Source organism: Magallana gigas, chromosome 1, assembly GCF_963853765.1.
Source record: "Magallana gigas chromosome 1, xbMagGiga1.1, whole genome shotgun sequence".
In the NCBI taxonomy this organism is placed as follows: domain Eukaryota; kingdom Metazoa; phylum Mollusca; class Bivalvia; order Ostreida; family Ostreidae; genus Magallana; species Magallana gigas.
In genome coordinates, this window is record NC_088853.1 from 20,378,692 (window position 1) to 20,398,925 (window position 20,234).

The 20,234-nt window shown below is 34.0% G+C and overlaps 1 long non-coding RNA gene across 1 annotated transcript; it reads left to right on the forward strand.

Annotated features, from left to right (window-relative positions):
- The first annotated feature begins 7,740 nt into the window (after nucleotides 1–7,740).
- On the forward strand, nucleotides 7,741–10,905 carry LOC136273335 (uncharacterized). Its single transcript, XR_010711517.1, has 3 exons — nucleotides 7,741–9,011; nucleotides 9,427–9,594; nucleotides 10,377–10,905. It is a non-coding gene; the product is annotated as an uncharacterized lncRNA (long non-coding RNA).
- The last annotated feature ends 9,329 nt before the right edge of the window (nucleotides 10,906–20,234 follow it).

Consider the following 20,234-nt stretch of genomic DNA (forward strand, 5'->3'; position numbering starts at 1 on the left):
TAATAGGAGTAAACAAACCAATTTCTATCCTTTAATTCCATTTTGTTTTAAGTTAACTGTTAATGCATGAGGACATTTGCATCCTTCCTTTAACAACCATGACTCAAATCAAACTCGAATCAAACGAAATCCACATGTCAAGCAGCCATTTAATATTTAAACATTTTGAATTATTGGTATACTGAGCCCGATTTTTTCCGAAATTTTTTTTCCACACATTTTTTTTCCAAATAAAAATTTCATCAGGGCAGGCCATTTTCAGAGAAACGGGGATGAAAATCTAAAAATAATCTTATGTGGCCTGAGAAGAGCAAGCTTTGTGTCAAATTTTAGCTTCTAATATTTCCATTAATACAAGCAATGACACAGACAAAATTTAGCATTTTCGAAACAATGACCTTGAACTTCCTCAATTGACCTTGGGTCAAGGTCATGACACACCCTTACGTCATAAGCAATATTTGTGTGAAGTACGAACTTTCAGTGCTTCTCCATAAGGAAGATATGGACCGGATACGAATCTTGCATTTTTCTGCCAGTGACCTTGACCTTGCACGAATGACCTTGGGTCAAGGTCATGACACACCCTTAGGTCATTAGCAATCTTTATGTGAAGTAAGAACTTCCAATATTTCTCCATAAGAAAGATATAGACCGGACACGAATTTTGCACTTCTTCTGCCAGTGACCTTGACCTTGCACGAATGACATTGGGTCAAGGTTATTACACACCCTTATGTCAAAAGCAATATTTCTGTGAAGTAAGAACTTCCAATGTCAATGTTTCTTTATAAGAAAGATATGGACCGGACACGAATTTTGCATTTTTTTCTGCCAGTGACCTTGACCTTGCCCGAATGACCTTACGTTATGTTCATGACACACCCTTAGGTCATAAGCAATCTTTGTGTGAAGTAAGAACCTCTAATGTTTCTCCATAAGAAAGATATGGACCGGACATGAATTTTGCATTTTTTCTGCCAGTGACCTTGACCTTGCCCGAATGACCTTGGGTCAAGGTCATGACACATCCTTAGGTCATTAGAAATCTTTGTGTGAAGTAAGAACTTCCAATGTTTCTCCATAAGAAAGATATGGACCGGGCACGATGCACAGACAAATGGACAGACAGACAGACGGACGGACGGACAAGGTGATTCCTATATACCCCCCCCCCCAACTTTGTTTGCGGGGGGTATAATAAAGGCATTTGTTACCTATTGGTGAAGCCTAAGGAAACACTACTCTCTATCGCTGTACTGCCGTCTGCTTGTCATTCTGTTCCAAGTTGATTTCATGTTATTATTTGGAGAATTTTTTTGATAATTGATTTGTAACTGACTCTTACATGTAATACAGCCAGTAAATACTACTCCTTATTATCAAATTTATATGAACTTTAGCGTGCAGGTTATGTATGGACACCAACGACCACCATTTTAAAACTTAAATTTAATTAGATATACATGTACATGTATCCTACTGATTGGAAAATGTCAATGTAATTACAAAATTAAAAATAGTTAACATTAAATAAACATGCTAAGAAGTAATTTGCAAATTAAGAACAATCCGAATGGAATGCAGTTACAAATATGGCTCAAAATTTGTGAAAATATTTTTCTCAACTTCTAAATTAGGAGGAGACCGAAAGCATGGATCTGATGTTTATGAAGCCCTCTTCCAAAATTGTGAAATTCATGGTACCTGGGTAAGAGTATTTAGGCTCTAGGGTGAAGTCAATATAGTCATATAATGAAAATGTATTAAATATTAGAAATTCGTATTCTTTACATTCATTCCAGGAGGGGATAGATTAAATGCCTGGTCATGATATTCATGAAGCCTTTCACCTAAACTGTGAAATGATCTTAGGGTCACGGGTTTTGGAACATTTTATATAACCAACATGGGCACATAATAAAATTGTTTTAATATTTTCTGATATTTTCTACTATACTTTCACATTCGCCGTGCATTGTTGTGATTATTAAATAACGTCTGTCCCGTTATATATTGTAAAATTCGCTATCCATGCGGAAGACCATTGACAGATATAGCTGTATAGTGATCATACTTATTTGTCGGGTCAATTTTGTTACTTGAAAAACTCAGGTAATCTACAGCCGTTTCTCGTCCGTCTAGAATTTACATTGTTAAATTCAGCTTAAAACCCACAACGTAAATGGGCACTTGTCAATACATGTTCAACATATTTTCTGGTTTATGAATTTACGTTTTTGTCCTGTGCATTGTATGGTTGTAGAAGAAAACCCTGAGCTTATAGTTTGTATTATAAATAAAAATGAATACTGTATTATAAAAGATAAAAGACCTGAAACGTCTGGCCCGTGGAGGTTAGGTACAAAAACGAGATTCCTTCAGCTCTATATATCCTTTTTTATCAAAGAAGTGTTTTTAATTTTTTTCATAATCAAAAATAAATCGGTGGGAATAACGGTGCATTTTTTTACTCAAGCTTAAAAGGCCAAATTTATACCTTGTGACAGGTCAATCTAAGGCCAAACGTACTCAAGAAATCGTCAGGGCTTGTAGGCCTCTTGCATTCTTTAAAGTCTGCTTTTGATTTAAATACTGCATGGTATATAAAAGTAAATCCATTAATAAACCAGCAACATATATGACAATCAGGCGACATATATAAATTTAACATGCTCAACAAATTAATTATTGTAACATTTTCATCTGGTAAATACTAAGTTCATAACTTATCAGTTTTACTATTCGAGTATTATCTTATGAATTTCCTAAGGTATGTCTTAACTTTAAGACAGGTAAATCGATGTCTCAGGTACAAACTTCACATGACGACTCCTTATGTTATATTGAAAGGTATAATATGCACATAAAGTTGAACAAAAATACTAGCATATACGTTTCATTGAGACTTTCACTTTACTTCTAAACTGAAAACCTAGAAACTATCAGAATATACAAATATTTTTTCATGATCCTCGGTGTAGACTTCTAGTTTGTACGATTTCTTTTAGAAATATATATTATAGGATCGCAAGAGCAGATAGATAGCGGATATAGTTATAGCTAGTGCACTGATTATAATTAAATTATTCCCACCCAAGAATCGCTGATCTACGAAAGCCGAGAAGGATCATTCGAGATTCGAAATACGAGATTCGAAATTCGAGATTCGAAATACGAGATTCGAAATTCGAAATTCGAGATTCAATATCTAAATTAACCAATCAAATCAAGGATCTGAAAATATGTATCCTAGCGACATCAAACTGTTCTAAATAAAAATCATACGTACATGCTCTTATATACAAATAAATGCTATGTTCACTTCTCCCTACCTAACTAAATAATTATTTGTATTTACTTTTACACATAATATCTAAGTAGACTAGTAATAATGCAGTGTGCTTCGCGGATCTAAGTGATTTTGTTGGCCCTGGTGCATTACCACCTGATGCGTTTGAATCCTAAGGTATTTCACCACCAGTAATAGTTTAAAACCCGGGTTTATTCACCCCTTTTGTGTAAAAATGCGGTTATGGTAGATAACTTCATAAGCGGAGCTAATTTTTTCTGTAGGGGTTCCTAGGCCAATTTTTAAAAAAATTAAATTTAATAGGCTCCCGAGGAGGGGGTCCAGATCCCCTGACCCCCTCCTTTCTAGATCCCTGCATGAAGATTAGTACATGTATCTAAATAATCTAAATATAAATAATCTGTCCTGTTTCACTAATAAATACAAGCATCACTAATCGTTTTTATGTATGCATACAGTGATACACTAGAACTATGATTATGAACAAATCAGATATTATCACATCATACGGAATTATTAATAAATACAATTTGTTTAGTTTTCCTCAGTAAACAACTTATTATGAGTCTTACTTTTGGAATTGTTTTCAATATAGAAGGATACCTACTCTCTACAATTAAAGGTAGGGATGATAGGGTGCCAATTTGTTCACATTGCCGATTTCTTGTGCAGAGAACAGTAAAACCTTTTATTTGATTGTGCATGAATATTTCAAAATTAATTGTTGTGCATGTATTTTGTTATAATTCATTCATTGATATATCAACAAAAAGAGTAAAAGCATATGTTTCACAGCCCAGTTAAGTTTCTCTGTAGTTTCCTACCCCCCTACCCCCACCGCACCAAAATTGACAATAATTACATATAAGTCATACAAATGTTTACTTTTTTGTAAGTAAATCTCAAAAGATGTAAATAAGCACTGCAAACAAAGATGTGTGTATTTAATATACTACTACAGTACACTTAGCCAGATCAAATGTAATCAGGATGTAGCTACAAGGGGTGAGTGGTGCAAATTTACCAATTTGTCGCCATACACACAGAACACCAAATAAAGAAACTGTGAGTGGTGGGTGGAATGCATAAAAGATGGCGGCAAATTATCTCAAATAATCAGTGCAAAAACCCACAAATAGGCTGTTATTTGTTACATATCCTGCAAAAACATTGATAAAAAATGTTATCGTCACATAACAGAGCCGATTAAGTTAATGTGTACATATGGTCAACGTACATGTAATTCTAATATACATAAGGCAGACGTATCAGGCGGGGATCCAGAAAATTAAATTTCAAAAATGATCGGTTGAATTACATTAAATGCTTTGAAAATTGTTTTAAACTATCGCACGGGTCAAAATGCGTGATAGAAGCTATGTACAGTGTAATTGGAAACTTTCATTTTATATCAATATGTAGTATTACCTATTATAACAAATGAGAGTATAGCACAACTGCCACAAGCAATACATGTCCTATACCGCCACCACCTCCCTCCCCATAAAAAAAATTATTTGCTAAAATGTGGGTGGTTCAAGATTTTTCTAAAGGACATACCCGATTAGAATTGAAAAAGAGTCGTACGTTTAAAACTAATTTTGTCAAAATTTTTAGATTCGTTTGGTTATATTTTGGTCCATTTGGGGAAATATATGCACCAGCGCAGCTCTAATTTATATATAATCAGGGCATAAATTCAAAATATTTTCAAAAATTAATAGCTTTAAATCCAGTGGATGAAAGAAAAGGAAAGCAAGTCGAACTCGATGAGTGCCAATACCTGTGTTGAATGAATGGTACAGTAGGATATGCGCAAAAAAGTCCCGTCTACTCTTTCCTACCCTATTAATTATTGGAATATTAAATCCGATTATAAGAGTCAAATTAAAAATCAAGTACGGATATGAAGCTGTTTATTTAAAGTAAAACTACTCATAATTTATCTACAGTGCATCGTTATGGAGCCCCACAGAAAGTTTTATATTAAATTGCCGAGCCAAATAAAAAAAACCTGGAAAACGAAGAGAAAACAAAGTGGAGACAGAATAACTGACAAATTAATTAGGACTATATAGCCCCCCCCCCCCCTCTTGAAATGTATATACTGAAAACAGATTATTGGCGTACAACATCCACACACAATTTAAAGAAAATTTCATGGTTTTTTTTTATCATTTTCGCTAGCTAATGTAAGACATCACAAATACCCCAAACCCCCTCACGGAAAAGGAAATGCTAGGTGATGAGAGAGAGAGAGAGAGAGAGAGAGAGTCGATGTAAATCACAGGTGAATCCCAGGTGCGCTAACACCGTTAAAATTAAAGCGTGCTAGTTGGTCTGCCCTACCCTAGCTACCTCCTCTCTTTTCTCGTTTTAGAGGCTTAATTATTGTCTATATATGCTTGTAACAAATCAAATCAATTTCAAATTCTAAATCAAACTGAATTTGACACTACAAAACTCTCTCTGTGTCTGTCTGTCTGTCTGTCTCTCTCTCTCTCTCTCTCTCATATCGACAATGGAATTGCCATACCCTACAATACACTATTCTTATCTGGATTTTTGTCTTTGAGGTTGTAAATCATTATATCTTCTATGGTTTAAAACTTTATCATAACCTATATTTTGACATGTCGATTATTTCATTGAGTTTCGTTTCATAGCTAAAACATTTAGATTAAACAGATCTTTCTTCGCGAGCCGATTTTTACACAGTTGGGGCGAATACACTTCGGGTTAAAATTGTTCAGGGGGAAATACATACAGGGCAAACAAAACCACTTAGATTCGCAAAGCCAACAGTGTTTTTTCTAATTTAATTGTTTATACTGTGTGGGGTTAATTCATCAATGTTGATTTAACCATTTTATAACCACTATATAAGAGCTATTAAGACATTTATTTGTAGGAAAGAGCATGTACGAATGATCTTTATTTAGAACAGTTTGATGTTGCTAGGATACTGGTTTCAGATCGATGATTTGATTGGTTAATTTAGATATTGAATCTCGAATTTCGAATCTCGAATCTCGTATTTCGAATCTCGAATGATCCTTCTCGGCTTTCGTACTGATCTCTTCAGTAGTTTGATAAAAACAGGAATAGAAACTAAAATTCCCATAACAGAATGACTGAGAGATTTGTCATACCCCTCCACGAAATAAGCCTTTCTTTTACTAAAGAAATGGGGTGGGGGTTGTTTGTTTGAACTTTTTAGGGGGGATTAAGGAGTGTCGATGCGAAATCATCCATAGGAATGCTGTTGTTTTGTGGGTTTTTTTATACTAAAAATCTTATATACAGGGTTTCCCAGAATATCTGATAAATGATAGGAATAAATGGGATATTGTCATCGGAGACAATGTAGATTGACAGAATAGGAATTAACGCCAAATTAAACTTAAGTTTTTATCATGAAGTTGTAGGGGTCTAGCTAGTCAGGTTCGTACGTGCTCCATATCTTTACTTTATAAGTTATAAACCATAAGTAGAATTTTAGTTTAGAGGAATTTTTGTATGAACTTTTACTCCAAATACGCCACATATATATTTAAGTTTTGAAATTCCCTATGTTTGTCTTTTAGCCATGCTTACAGTGTACGAAATTTGATAAACATGCATGCAATGGTTTTCTTTGAATCTTGCTTTAAAGCCTGATATGGACACACAAACAGACATATACACACACGCACAGAAGCGGTGCTATATCCCCTTCGCAACAAGTTGCGCGAAGGGATAAAAAATTATTTTGTAGTAAGCAAAACGTATTTACTCTTTCTTTTGCGAGGTTCAACTTTACTTTTGATGAATACGTGTATAATTCGGATTGTCCTATCTCAAGTTTAGGCTGAAGACATCAATACAAATGATACCAATTTTTTAATGTCGTTTTTATCTTAAATTTTCATTGGATTTCTATAATTATTTTTTAACATCTCTTGTCTATTAGTTTTGACATTGTTTACTAAAATCACGTAGAGCAGAATAATTACCTGATATCAAATATGATATATGCGCCAGCCAGTGGCATATCTTATCCGGAACAGTGGCACGGTGCAGTACTTGGACAATTTTTAAGTCTTACATAATTATCTATAGATATTGATGGTATATTTTATTAGCAAGAATAAATGGTTGTTTGGTTTCATCAATAGCTTTTTCTTTGGTCAAATAAAAAAAGCCTTTATCAACAAAGCCTACCTGTTTCCTAAGCATATTATACATGGAATAATTAAGAACATGCGACTCTATGCGTTTTTATTCACTTTCTACATGTATTTTAGGTTAAAACTTGAGCGTATTGACCTGATTAAGAACGTTAGCTAATGAAAACAAAACTACTTTAAGAAATCTACTTGATCCTGTCCTTTCAATCAAAATGGTTAAAAAGTCATTTCAACTGCATTAAATAAATTTTGTTTCATTGAAGATGTAACGCTCTATTTATTTGTAATTTTACAAATGTTTTTGCAATTTTAAAGATAAAAAACAAGGCTTTTGTTATAATTCTACTTGAAAACACTCCCTGAATCGTTTAAAATGAACCACATCATTATAGGCAATCAAACAAAGCAAGTAACAATATACAATTTGACGTACGAATTAGAAGAGTTTACGAATATAATGCTATCAAAATATTTTAAGAGTCAATCTGCGAGCCCTTAAAAGTTAGTAGGTAAGTGCTAAATCAAATATGATGCTATCATGTAGGCACTGTTTTATAATGCTCAGCAAGTACCATCCTTACTCCTCGAACACGTTTTTTTTTAAATTACATGTCATTTCGTTTAACATAACAATTTACTTAAACTGAATAATGAATACGTTTTGTAAAGGTAGCTAGATACGACACTGTTCTTATTAACTCAAGAAAGAAAACCCACTTGAACACAATAAAGGGAATCAAAATTAAGCACATTAGGATTTTTCAAATTATTTCATCATGAATGGACCACGACTACAATGCATATCGATGATCAATAAAAATTCCTGGTTTTTTTTATTATTATGTACCTGTACGGTGTCTTCACCAACTGGTTTTTTTTTTTTAGAAAAGCACTTTAGTAAATGCATAGCAAATAAGCTCAATAAATTGTTAAAACGTTTTTTAAGTGTTTATAATGATTACAACTTAAAAATGGTATACAGTGACGGAAATTGTTAAAACGTTTTTAATGATTGTTATCTAGAAACGCACATTAGTAAATGCATAGCAAATAAGCTTAATGAATTGTTTAAAAGTTTTAATGTTTACTAAAAATACTATGCAGAGACGGAGATTTGTCTATGCCTAAAAAACAATCAACGTTGGGATGCAATTTAAAAATCAATTTTAAATATAACTATAAATACAGACGTTTCAAATCATTTAGCAAATTTATCTGGAAACTTTTAAAAATGGTTCAGGGGAAATATTTTGTCTTCTGGTATGCTATAGGGAATACTATTTTTTATTGTGAATCAATTCTATTCCAAAACCATACTATGTATGGGGCCATGACTCATGTTTATCCAAAATCATCATGTTTTCACATCAACGAGATCCATTTTGTTAGCCATTGCCTTCAGGCGTGTATGGCTAACATTGATATTTATTACATGTTAAGTTACAACAGAGAGCAACAGGCCTGCCTTTGTTGTGTTGATTTTTCTGGAAACGAAATAACAGATCCATCTTGGAATACATACGAAATAAGTAAGTATTCTCCTCCTCTGAGTTTTTCCTTAAAGAGGTAGTTTTTTGTTCGGGAGGGGAGGGGGGTGGGTCAAATGTGAATGTTCTGAGGAGACTATAGTTTAAAAGGAATATATATCTGTATACTTTTTTAATGTGGCTGTGTTAAAATATACGTTGATAGTTGTTTGTTGCTAAAATCCCTGTTTTGAAATAAATAAATAAATAAATAAATAAATAAATAAATAAAACAAACTAGCACCTGCTTAGACTTTAGAAAAGATAATGACTCACCAGTTATATCTAAATCACTGTGTAAATAAACCACCGGTTTGTATATCATTTGCTGTTATTTTGTGTCTATCAACAAGGTTTTCTTCTTGTTTTGGTTATTTATACAGGAATACGAAATTTGAGTGTCTATTTGATTTTGCAGCTTTATGTTACACGGGCTATAAGGACGACAAAGAAGACAAGAACTGTTTAAAGTACGTCCCAGAAGCAGTTACCTTTCCGGAAGCCGAAGCCCGCTGTCAGAAAATGGGGGGTGCCCTATTCAAAATTGATTCTCAACAAAAATTTGATATTCTAACAGATTTTATCGGTAAGTTTGGATTTTATATGTTCTACACAAACATTGGGGAAAATAACTTTTCTTAAGTAAACAGGATGTAAATAAATGACTTTCTGTTCATTTACGAAATTAGGAAAAGGTAACGCGTGTAAAGTTTAATTTAAATGATGTAATTGTACATACAACATGCTCGGACCAACGCATCCAGGACCCGCTGCAGTCAAATATTTGTTTGTACAGAAATGATCAAATATCAATAAAACATTCAAACTTTATATTCAACAGTACCAGATATATTTGGTTTCTTTAATAAAATTTCTTGCCTATTTAATACAATATTGGTCTAATTGTAAGATGACCAGAGAATAAGTTCTTTAGGCCACAAGTTCATAAACATAACTTGTAATAATCTAAGATATTTTATACTGAAGTACACGGTCATCGATCTCCATGGAATGACTTCTTTTGTCAAACTTAGTCTATTTAGAATATACAAGTAGTCGATACGTCAGAAGAAAGACACGGTTTCCTTTCAATATCATTTTTATAGCCCATTACCTTTGCCTTTCAGTTATTGTTATGGTTATGGTAACAAATTACTTATTCAGCTTATAATAAATCAAATATATTGGTTATTTTCAATCTACTGAAGAGCCCGGTAGGGCGAAAGCGCTATAGATAAAAGTTGTTTGAGCATTTGACTTATTTTCGTGTTTATATATATATATATATATATATATATATATATATATATATATATATATATATATATAATATTGGAAATACTATATTAGCAACACCTCTTTTTCCAGGTCCAATTGGTAGTAAAAATGACGTCCAAACGTGGATTCAGGCAATGAAAAATAGAGGAGATTGGTTTTTTGATGACGGTACCGCCATGCCTAGTGACATATGTTTTATGGATAATACCAATTATTCAGGTGAAAATAGACTAAGGTTTCGAGCAAAGGATTCAGAATGTGCTGATCATTATGAACATGAACATCATGATTTTATATGTGAATATCATCACAGTTTTAAACAATGAAGACGGATATTGCATATGGGAATGACATGGGCATTAGTATTCATCATGGTTTTATGAAATTCAGAGCTTAAAATATCAGAGGGCGTTATTGTATAAGGATAGCATCGGTCATGTTTAACACATCATCTGTGTTTGCCACAATGTAACATGTTCTTCAATTAGCCACCTGTCATCCTTTTTTTCCAGTTTTAATTAAGATTTCGACAAAAGATTTTTTAAAATTATATTTCAAGTTATTGAGTTCTGCCTTTGCAGATATAAATACAATTTTTATTATGTTTAATCTTTTTACATGCTGAATCTTTTGTTTTTATACTCTACTTTCAATACAAAATTAAAAATTATAGAAAATAAAACAGTTTGTAAACGTAGTTGTGGTGTATTGTTCTTATTTTAAAAAACATGGTTGTACATTTAATCATCAGCGAACTTTTATATATTACAGTCGCGTGCCATAAATTAATTCGCAAAATGGCCGCCGTTACATCTTCATTTTGTAGGGTAGATTTTGAAAAGAAAATGAAACTTATTTTCTACGATAATGAGATTTTGAACATCTCCCGATGATTCTCTGAGATTTTTTCTGCCTTCGATGATTTTTTTAAAGTCATTTCTCTTTACAATTATCGATTGCAAACCAACATGGCACCGAACCAGAGAAAAAATGTAAGAGGGCAGAAACAAGTTGTCATACAGATGTTAGATTTTACATGTAAAACCGGAATGATGTTCGGAATAAACAGCTAAAACTTCGAGGTAACGTTTTAAAATACTGAAGACCGGAGAAATGCTGAAATCGTAACTCGTTTTAAAAAAAGGACACTGCGAGATGACTGAATCCCCTCGACTTTTTCCTTTTTTATAAATTTGCAATTTACGAATTCGAATTGGTTTAAATTTTTAATTTATGTAAGATCTCAAATCAGTTGCAATCCCCAAAGTCTAATATGCTATTATGCAAAGGAGTTGATGAAAACAAAATCTAGCAAAACGATCTGGTACCAAGGACACTCATCAAAATGACCATACTTAACCAATTTGGATAGCTTTCTCCGAGAGCAAACTCAATCAGCACATTCGTGATGCTTATTTTATTATTTTATACATTCTAACAAATTCATTGTTTATACATGCGCATGTGTAATTAACTTGCTTTATCCCCAACCTGGACACTTGTTCGTTTAAAAAAAAAAATTATCATTCCGAACTCATCGCGAATATACCTTTTCTTTAGACTTGTTCTGTTACCTCCCTGACTTGATTAGCCAATGATGTTGCTCAGGGGAGTAGAGCCACTGAGCCAATAACTATCGACTGAAGTGTTACTTTCGATATCCTTCTGATCATTTGTGCCTGTGGGAATGTATTTGTCTTGACACTTGGTTCTTAAACAATATGTAGTGCATAGGCAGTTAATGGTACAATAATCTCCGCTTTTCCGGTGTTCAGTGCAAAATGTTTCTGCAAAATAGAAAATCTTTCACTCATAATACCAAACACGTTTCCCACAAAGCGCCTAGCTCTAGAGAGTTTCTAATCGATTTGGTTTTTGAGTTGTGGTAGTAGATACGGTTTAAGGAGGTATATAGTTAAAGTGCGAAAGCTTCATCACCAACCATTACATTCAGCATAGCATTCAGATCTTGTCGTTGCGGTGTGGTAGTATGACCGTGTTCGTCTAAAGAAGACTTGTTTATAGAGTACTTGTTACCTAGTAAATTGTGTTTACTGACCTGGGCCTTGAATGCGTAGGCACAGGTAGTGACCGACCTCAATAATTGTATTTACTCTGCCTACTGCAGATCTAGTGTTCACGGTAAATCTGGGCGTTTCAATCTAAATATACCGTATATCAGGGTTTTTTCCGCGTCATGTTTTTCTGCGAATCGCAGCCTAGCACGGTGTATAAATTTACTCGAATAATATTTTCACTATTTGATCAAAGGTACCATGTGGGAGAGTACGAGCCAAATTAGAGCAAGAGAAAAAGATATGCTCCCGAGAAGGATTTTCATAAAACTCAAACTCTGCCATGAACTTGTTTAGTTAATTCTGTTAACAATCTTTTTTTACGAGAAAGCACCATGCGCACGACTTTGGCTGAGTGTAGTGCTGCAATGCGCAGATCTGTGGAGGATAAGAATAACTATGTTGCAAAAGCTAGTGTTTAACCAATCAGATGCCTTTATTTATATACCCAATAGGTATGATGCATAACTAGACCAATCAAAGAGAACTTGCTAGGTATATATACAGTCACCCAATCATTCGTAGGGAGTTTTTAATATGTGAACGACTCGATCAGTTTTCTGGTCAATTGAGCTGCGTCGCAAAGCATCAGAACTGTTCTCTAGACCCCTCAGTTCTTAAACTTGTCTCTGTAGCTATTGTCTTGGTGACTTGTTAGTGTTTTGTGATTTCGATAGTGTCTTATAGGCTTTCGGCTGACTTGTTCTCATACTGGTTAAGTGATTTGATAATTGGCTTTCGTTGATTGTGTTAGCAAACACAATTGTTTGTTTTATATAGCCTACAATTAGCTGCCTATAATTTGTATCTTGATTCTATAATTAGGGCTTTTCGACTTTCGGTCGAAAAAATTGTTTTTGTTCTGTTTTATTATTATTATACTCGACAGTTTTTTGTCAGCGATTTTATGAAAACTAGAAGACACGATGATACAATTATGCTTGGATCTTATAGCAAATCTATCAATCTATGGAATGTAAGGTTTTGGATTTCCGGTTCCGGTACTTCCGGTTTTTACAAGGAAAATTATAAAAATTATATTAAACGAAATATTTTGTTTACTTTTTTAGTGAGAGCAATCAAATTTTAGAATTAGATGCATCGTGGCTAGATGTACAAATTTGTAAGCGTAGACATTTTTCATATCTTACCGTTTTTGAGATATAAAGCTTGAAATTTTAGAAAAGGGGGGTGAACAAAATAAAAAAAATGAAATTAAATATTTTTTATTTGACGCCTACACATTATTAAGAATAAAGTAATTAAGATATATTTTTTAAGTTCCAGTAAAAAATATTAATTACTTCCGGTTTTATAAGTCAATGAAAACCGTCTATAGGAATTTCAGTGTTAAACTAAAATCACGCGTCATTCCTTTTCTCAAAACGTTTTCAAGTAAATGTCACAATATTTCATCTGTATAATGACACACACAATGCGCAGACCGGAAAAAGTTTTGAATACACAATTCGAAAGAATAAGGGATCTGCAGGGGCCAACGTTCAAAACAGCCCTTTCAGCTGTAACTTTTGTTATTTTTCATCCGAGTTTTTAAAATCATTTCGGCATATAGTTCAGAACAGAGCGTCCAATTTAAAAATTATGGTCCGAGTCCACTTTTTTACTCCTTATAGGGGTTTGAAGGGCCTAAAGATCATCACTTGTTTTTATTTAAAAAAAATAGTAAGAGTTATCTCGCTTTACTGTAAGAATGTAGAGCATAAATACTATAGGCATAATAAGTCTGGTGTCCGAGGAAGGAATACTTACTTCAATGTGATTTTTTGAAAATATTCGTCTGGAAATTAGAAGTGTAGCTACCTGTAAAGTTATGGAATTTTCTTTCTTTTCACAATGCACTACTCATAAGTTCCTATCGAAGCAACTGAGGATACCAAGGCGTTTAGAACACTTGGAAATAAATTAGAGAAAAAAATTTTTTTTGAACATTTAATTAAAAAGGGATAATGGGACTGTCGAAAAGCCCTTTTTGTTGAAGACAAAAAAAGTTCTAGTTGTATTTGTATTCATATACGTGTTACCCAGAAAGGAATCAAACAAGTATACAATCCGGAACGAATTCAGGTAACATGGTTTGGTTTGGTTTTTTGCATGCATTGCTAATGTTCCGTAGCGAACTTGTACAGAATGAACCTCGATTAGTGCTGAAAGACGTTTCCCTCTTGTTTATGTTTACTACCAGATCAGTTTGTCAACGAATTCACAAGATGCAGAAATCATTTTCTTCAAAAAGAGATTCTTAAGTTTAGTCAGGAAATTAAATATCTTCCTTTAAAAATTGAAAATATATATAGAGAAAAAAATCTTTGAATATATATTAGCTCATGTTACCATATATCAGGTATTACCTGCGTGTATCTAATTTCTGCTTTGTTCGCTAAGATTTCCGAATCGCGGAAAATAAATCAGCGTAAATTTGATACAAAGTTTTGTATTTGTAATAGAGTTTCTCTCTCCTGATTAAGTAAACAGGTAAGTAAAAGTACGCTGAACTCTGTTCAGTGAGTTTAGTTAGAGGTACAAATTGCAGGATCGGAGGACTAACGCCAGATAATAGATTTGTAAGCCTAGTTCTTTTTTTGAATAAGCCATTGTCAAGCTAATTAAAACGGTCGCTTTCCTTGCGTAAACCGATGTCTAATTATACCTGAGCTACAAGTATAAAGAACGGTACATGATATATTTATCTATGACTGTTTGCGTGTCTGAAAATAATTATTGGTAATTATTTTAACATTAAAGAAACCGTGTAAGTGGTTTCATTGTCCGAATTTTTCATTACAAAGATCGACAATTTAGATACTTTTTTCCTCTTACCTCACAAGTTTAAACAATCTTGAATTATATTTTCAATGTGACTTTGAAAGTGTATGCAATGACCGAGAATGATGTTTTGTAGGTCAACTGTCAAGGTCATATGGATCACACAAACATCATTTTATAGCATATATGTACTACTCCCCACTTAGCCTTATTTGACTAATAATTTACTTAAACAACACTTTGGTTAGTGGCATGCAGTGGCCTTTAACAAGATCATGTATACTTTCCACTTAGCCTTATTTTGCTTAGTCTTTACTTGAACAAAGCATTTTTTGTGCAAAGCATGAAGTGACCTTGCAACTTCAAGGTAAAAAGCATAACGCGCCTCTTTTCCTTCCGTTTTAGACTGTAAAATTGTTCTATTTGCTTAATCTTGCTCTGATTGAACAAAAATGCCTGTATGTCAGGGGTAATGAGATTTAATTAAAAGTTCTATGCCAGGTGGAAAATTTCTAAGTTATAGGTCAAGGTCAAAGCAAAATTCTCTGAAATTCTTTTTGTCCTTAGTCCATATCCTTAACGGGCTCTTTGAGATGCATTTCTATTCAAATCAAATCCTGAATCCGCTCCTTTTGTTTTTATTGTCGCTACAGGACGATCTGAAGAAACCCCGCTTGAGGTACCTCTAAGTGAACTTTGATTTAAGAATATTCATGAGTTATTTCAGCCAATTACAGCAATTGTTACAAAATGTATTTTCGATTTTTAAAAACTTGTTAAATTATATAGCAAATTAGAAACAGTGGGGTGATTTGAAAATACACATTCAATAAATACAGTTTCAATTCATTGTTTTCTCATCAGACGTCCGCGTGATGTACGTACGCTGCATATTTACATTAAGTTTACATTCCGCGGTCTTAAAAGGGTATATTTGAATTTTATAGGCAGAGATCAATTACGCAAGTGTAAGACATTGATTCTTGATATTAACATAAAAGTTGCTATTGTTTAAATATGGAATATCTTAAATGCATGAAAAGGGCCACATATAGCCTAGTTATACGTGAAGATATAGATACAATGTTAAAAGTAATCTAGATTCGATCTCGTTGCAAACAAGCATATGTCTTCCTTTTAAATTGTAAAAACAATTTAATTGTGAATAAGTCTGAACTCATTTTTCTTTTTTTGGAAAAAAAAATTAAACCTAATGTTTATTGCCTTTCATGGCCATCTGCAATGAAATAATGCGAAATATAAAAGAAGCGATTTAATGAAACTCGGTGTTTTTTCTCGTTTATGCAAGAGTTGATAAAAACAACTGACACAATAAAAAAGTGAAGTGGATAACGTTCATTAAAACATGACTCTCTTTGCTTTATGTTAAAACAAATTTTCAAAAGATAATTTTTTTATACGAGTTCCAAAATCAAGAAAACTGAAATGCTAGATTATTAACAGTAAATAAAAATAGACCCGTACAGCTTCCAAATACTAAATGAATATGGGTTTAAAATCTTCTAGACATTGGGACTTATTAGTTCACCTCCTTCTTACTGCGCAGATATGTATTTATTTTTTCTATATTCCAGTATGTACAGTACCGATCAGACCCAACTTAACAGAAAGTAAACCCCAACTAAACCCTGCGTTTACTTTCTGAGTTTACTTCGGGTTTACTAAAGTGGACCCAGAGTAAACCCAAAGTGGACACAGAGAGTAAACCTGGCCAGAAGTTTTTTCCTGAAAGGAGACGCTAACTGTATATTCGGAATATACAATGGGTAGGAATTACAGGCAGTAATATAGTAAGATTAAAATACTAGTCAGCCTCACACTTCAGTGCATACAGTTTACCCCCCAAAAGGTTTCAAAATACCCAGGGAAAACTCCGAGTAAACCTAAAGTAAACCCCGGGTGGACCAAAATTTTCAAAAAGTAAACCCAGAGTTACCCCAAAGTAAACCCGGGGTTTAGTTGGGGTTTACTCTGATGTTAGGTTGGATCTGATCGGTACTGTAATTTAGTTGTTTCAGTACATTTATTGGTATACCGGCTTTTATTCGTTGTCATATGTATGACTGATTACCGCATATTTGATTTTGGTGGGGTTTTTCACTTTAGTTAATGCAAACCATATTAGCTTAAAATATCAATAAAACGTTTAATGTGTTTGAAATGTTCAATATTTAAAAGTGATACTTGAAAAAGAATTGCCTCATAAACGATCAACTTGTAGTCTGCAATTTAAAATAAATCAATCTCAAAGTTCACTTCAAAGACCAGCGTATCTCCACATTTTTGTAAATTAAATTGGAAAGCATACGACATGGTCCTGGTAAAATATTTTACATTTTTCTGCTTTGCAGTAGGAATTATTCCCTTTTATTGTGAATCAAATCAATTCCACAACCGGAGTTTATATGGGACCAAGATAAATACGAGTCCAAAATCATCATGTTTGCGATTCAACAATATTGTAAACAGATAGCCATGCTATGACCTTGAATTGCTAGTATTACATAATGGTCACTATGATATTTATGTGTACCTAAATGCTGCGCACTGAATGGTGTTAATGATAATTGACAGAATGAACTCTGTGACTCTTGTAGCAATGCGTAGTATTCCTAAATGATGTTATGAAACCAGGTGCATAATACGGGCATAATAATATCCAAATTGAGAGTTTAACATTATGTGACATATTTGGCGATTCTGTGTCTGCAACGATAGCTCTAGTACTCTATATTGAGTCATGTATTGTGTATTCTATATATTAACCTTAGTAACCTTTTATGCCGTGTATGAATGAACGTATTGTGAGTAAGTGATGCTTCATACTAGGTGGGGGACTCCGAGACCCAGCACTCGGAGACTCACATCCTGCATCCAGACTCTTTGATTGGCAGTTTTGACGGTTCTGTTACTTTATTTAGAAATAAAATATTAATCTTAATTTTGAACACTAAATGTTCACTCATGATCGTCGTAAATGGGCCGAACTAGTCAGAACTGTCCATCATAAGTGAAATGTTATATATACCCATGTAAAATGATGTTGAACAGAGAGAGAGATAGATACCGCTTATAGAGATGCTGAGACTCCTGATTTGGGCTGCTATTAGCTGATGTAATTGTAACTATACGATCACGCTTAATAAAACCGAAGAGAAAGAAATACTTGACTTGTCATCACTAAGTTTGAGCTGACCCTCAATTGGATCCGTAAGACGGAAGGCTTACATGAACTTTCTTGGTGCCCGTGACCAGGACTTAGCGAAGTTCAAAACAAAATAAGGTAAGAACCATTTCTATATGTCTCTTATAGCTATCTCGAAGTAAACAACTTTGTCTAAGCAACCAATATGGCGACAGGTGATGGGTTTTATAAAAAAGAACTTAGAAATCAAATGGAGCAATTAGAAAAACAATTCGCGGGGTTGGGTCAGAGCAATGAAAATAAAGGGCAAGAAACAGATCAAAAGTCCCCAGAAAAAGAGCAGATTAAACAAAATACTTTTGAAACATATCATGATGCTAGGCCGTATGAAACTCGTGAACCTCGACACCGAGTCCCAGATCAGGATGATGAAAAAGATTTTTTTATTGGTCAAGTTAAAGCTATAACAGCCGCACTCTCAGTGCCCCTTTCTTCTGTGATAACTCCTTTTGAGGGAGATGCTCAAAAATGTAAACAGTGGATAAAGGAAGTTGAAAAGTACAGTGTTATGTCTGGGAAACAAGGTCATGAGATCCCCATGCTTGCATACATAACGAGTAAGGGTTCAGTTGGGGATTATATTAAAAGGTATTTAGATGAAACAAATGCGTCTGAAGAAATCCCATCTTGGAACGATCTTAAGGAATCCCTTAAAAATAGATTTGCAGAAATAACAGACCCCCAACACGCGTTAGCAGTAATGCGTAAGACTCGACAACATTCAAATGAAAGTGTTCAGTTGTTCGCCGAGAGACTATTGCAAATCGCGGAAGACGCCTACAGTAATGACAGACTAAAAGACCCTTTGATACAACAACAGTTAGTAGATATCTTTTGTGACGGGTTGACATTCGACTATCTCAGAATGAAAATTTTGCGAGAAAACCCTAAAGATTTAGAATCCGCAATTCAAGTAGCAATGCGAGAACAAAATCTGAGACAGAGGCTAGCGATAAGAGGGTCAAATATGATAGAAATTGTACAAGGTAATGACAACAGACGAACTCTTTCAAATTTTGATACTACTCTTCCCTTATTAAAGGATAGAGCAGATAATCTTACCTCAGTAGAAACAAGGCATGTAGAACCAATGGAAATTGACCATGCGCGTAATAGTAGGTGTTTTAAATGCAAACAGACGGGTCATAGGGCTCGATTTTGTACTCTAAACAAACCCCAAGTCAGGTCTCAGCCTCAAATGAATAAACAACTCGGTCAAAACAAACCCGTCCATAATATAGAGCAGAAACCCCGTTGACCTGTGGAATGTTGGAATTGTGGTAAAGTAGGTCATGTGCGTGCAGATTGTTGGGGCTCGCATATGTATCAAAGAGCGCAGCAAAATCGGGGCAGACCATCAAATCGTCAAGGCCGAACATATAAATCTAGCGACCAAGTACATAGGGGATCGTCTCAAAATTTCAAATCTCGCTCTTATTTTGACAAACAAAAACAGGAAAACTAAGACGTTCTTCCTTCGTTGAAGCCCGAAGAAAGAACTTTAGACAAAGACCTACATATGAAATTAATTTTACTAACAACCCCAGTAGCTGTTTATTAAAGGTAGGTAAAAATAAAATTAGAGCTTTGGTAGATACAGGTGCAGCCGTATCTCTTATTAGTAAGAAAATGTATGATAATCTATTTCCCCGCCCCAAGTTGTTTAATAATGACATCCCCTCTTTACAAGCAGCAAATGGCAATTCTTTAATTGCGATAGGGTATGTAAATATTTCCTTTAAGATTTCAGGGTTAACTTTAGACCACAAACTTTATGTGACAAAGGGACTCAACCGAAACATGATTCTCGGTCGTGATTGGCTCAAGAAAAACAACGTTCGTTTATACTTTGATCTTGGACTC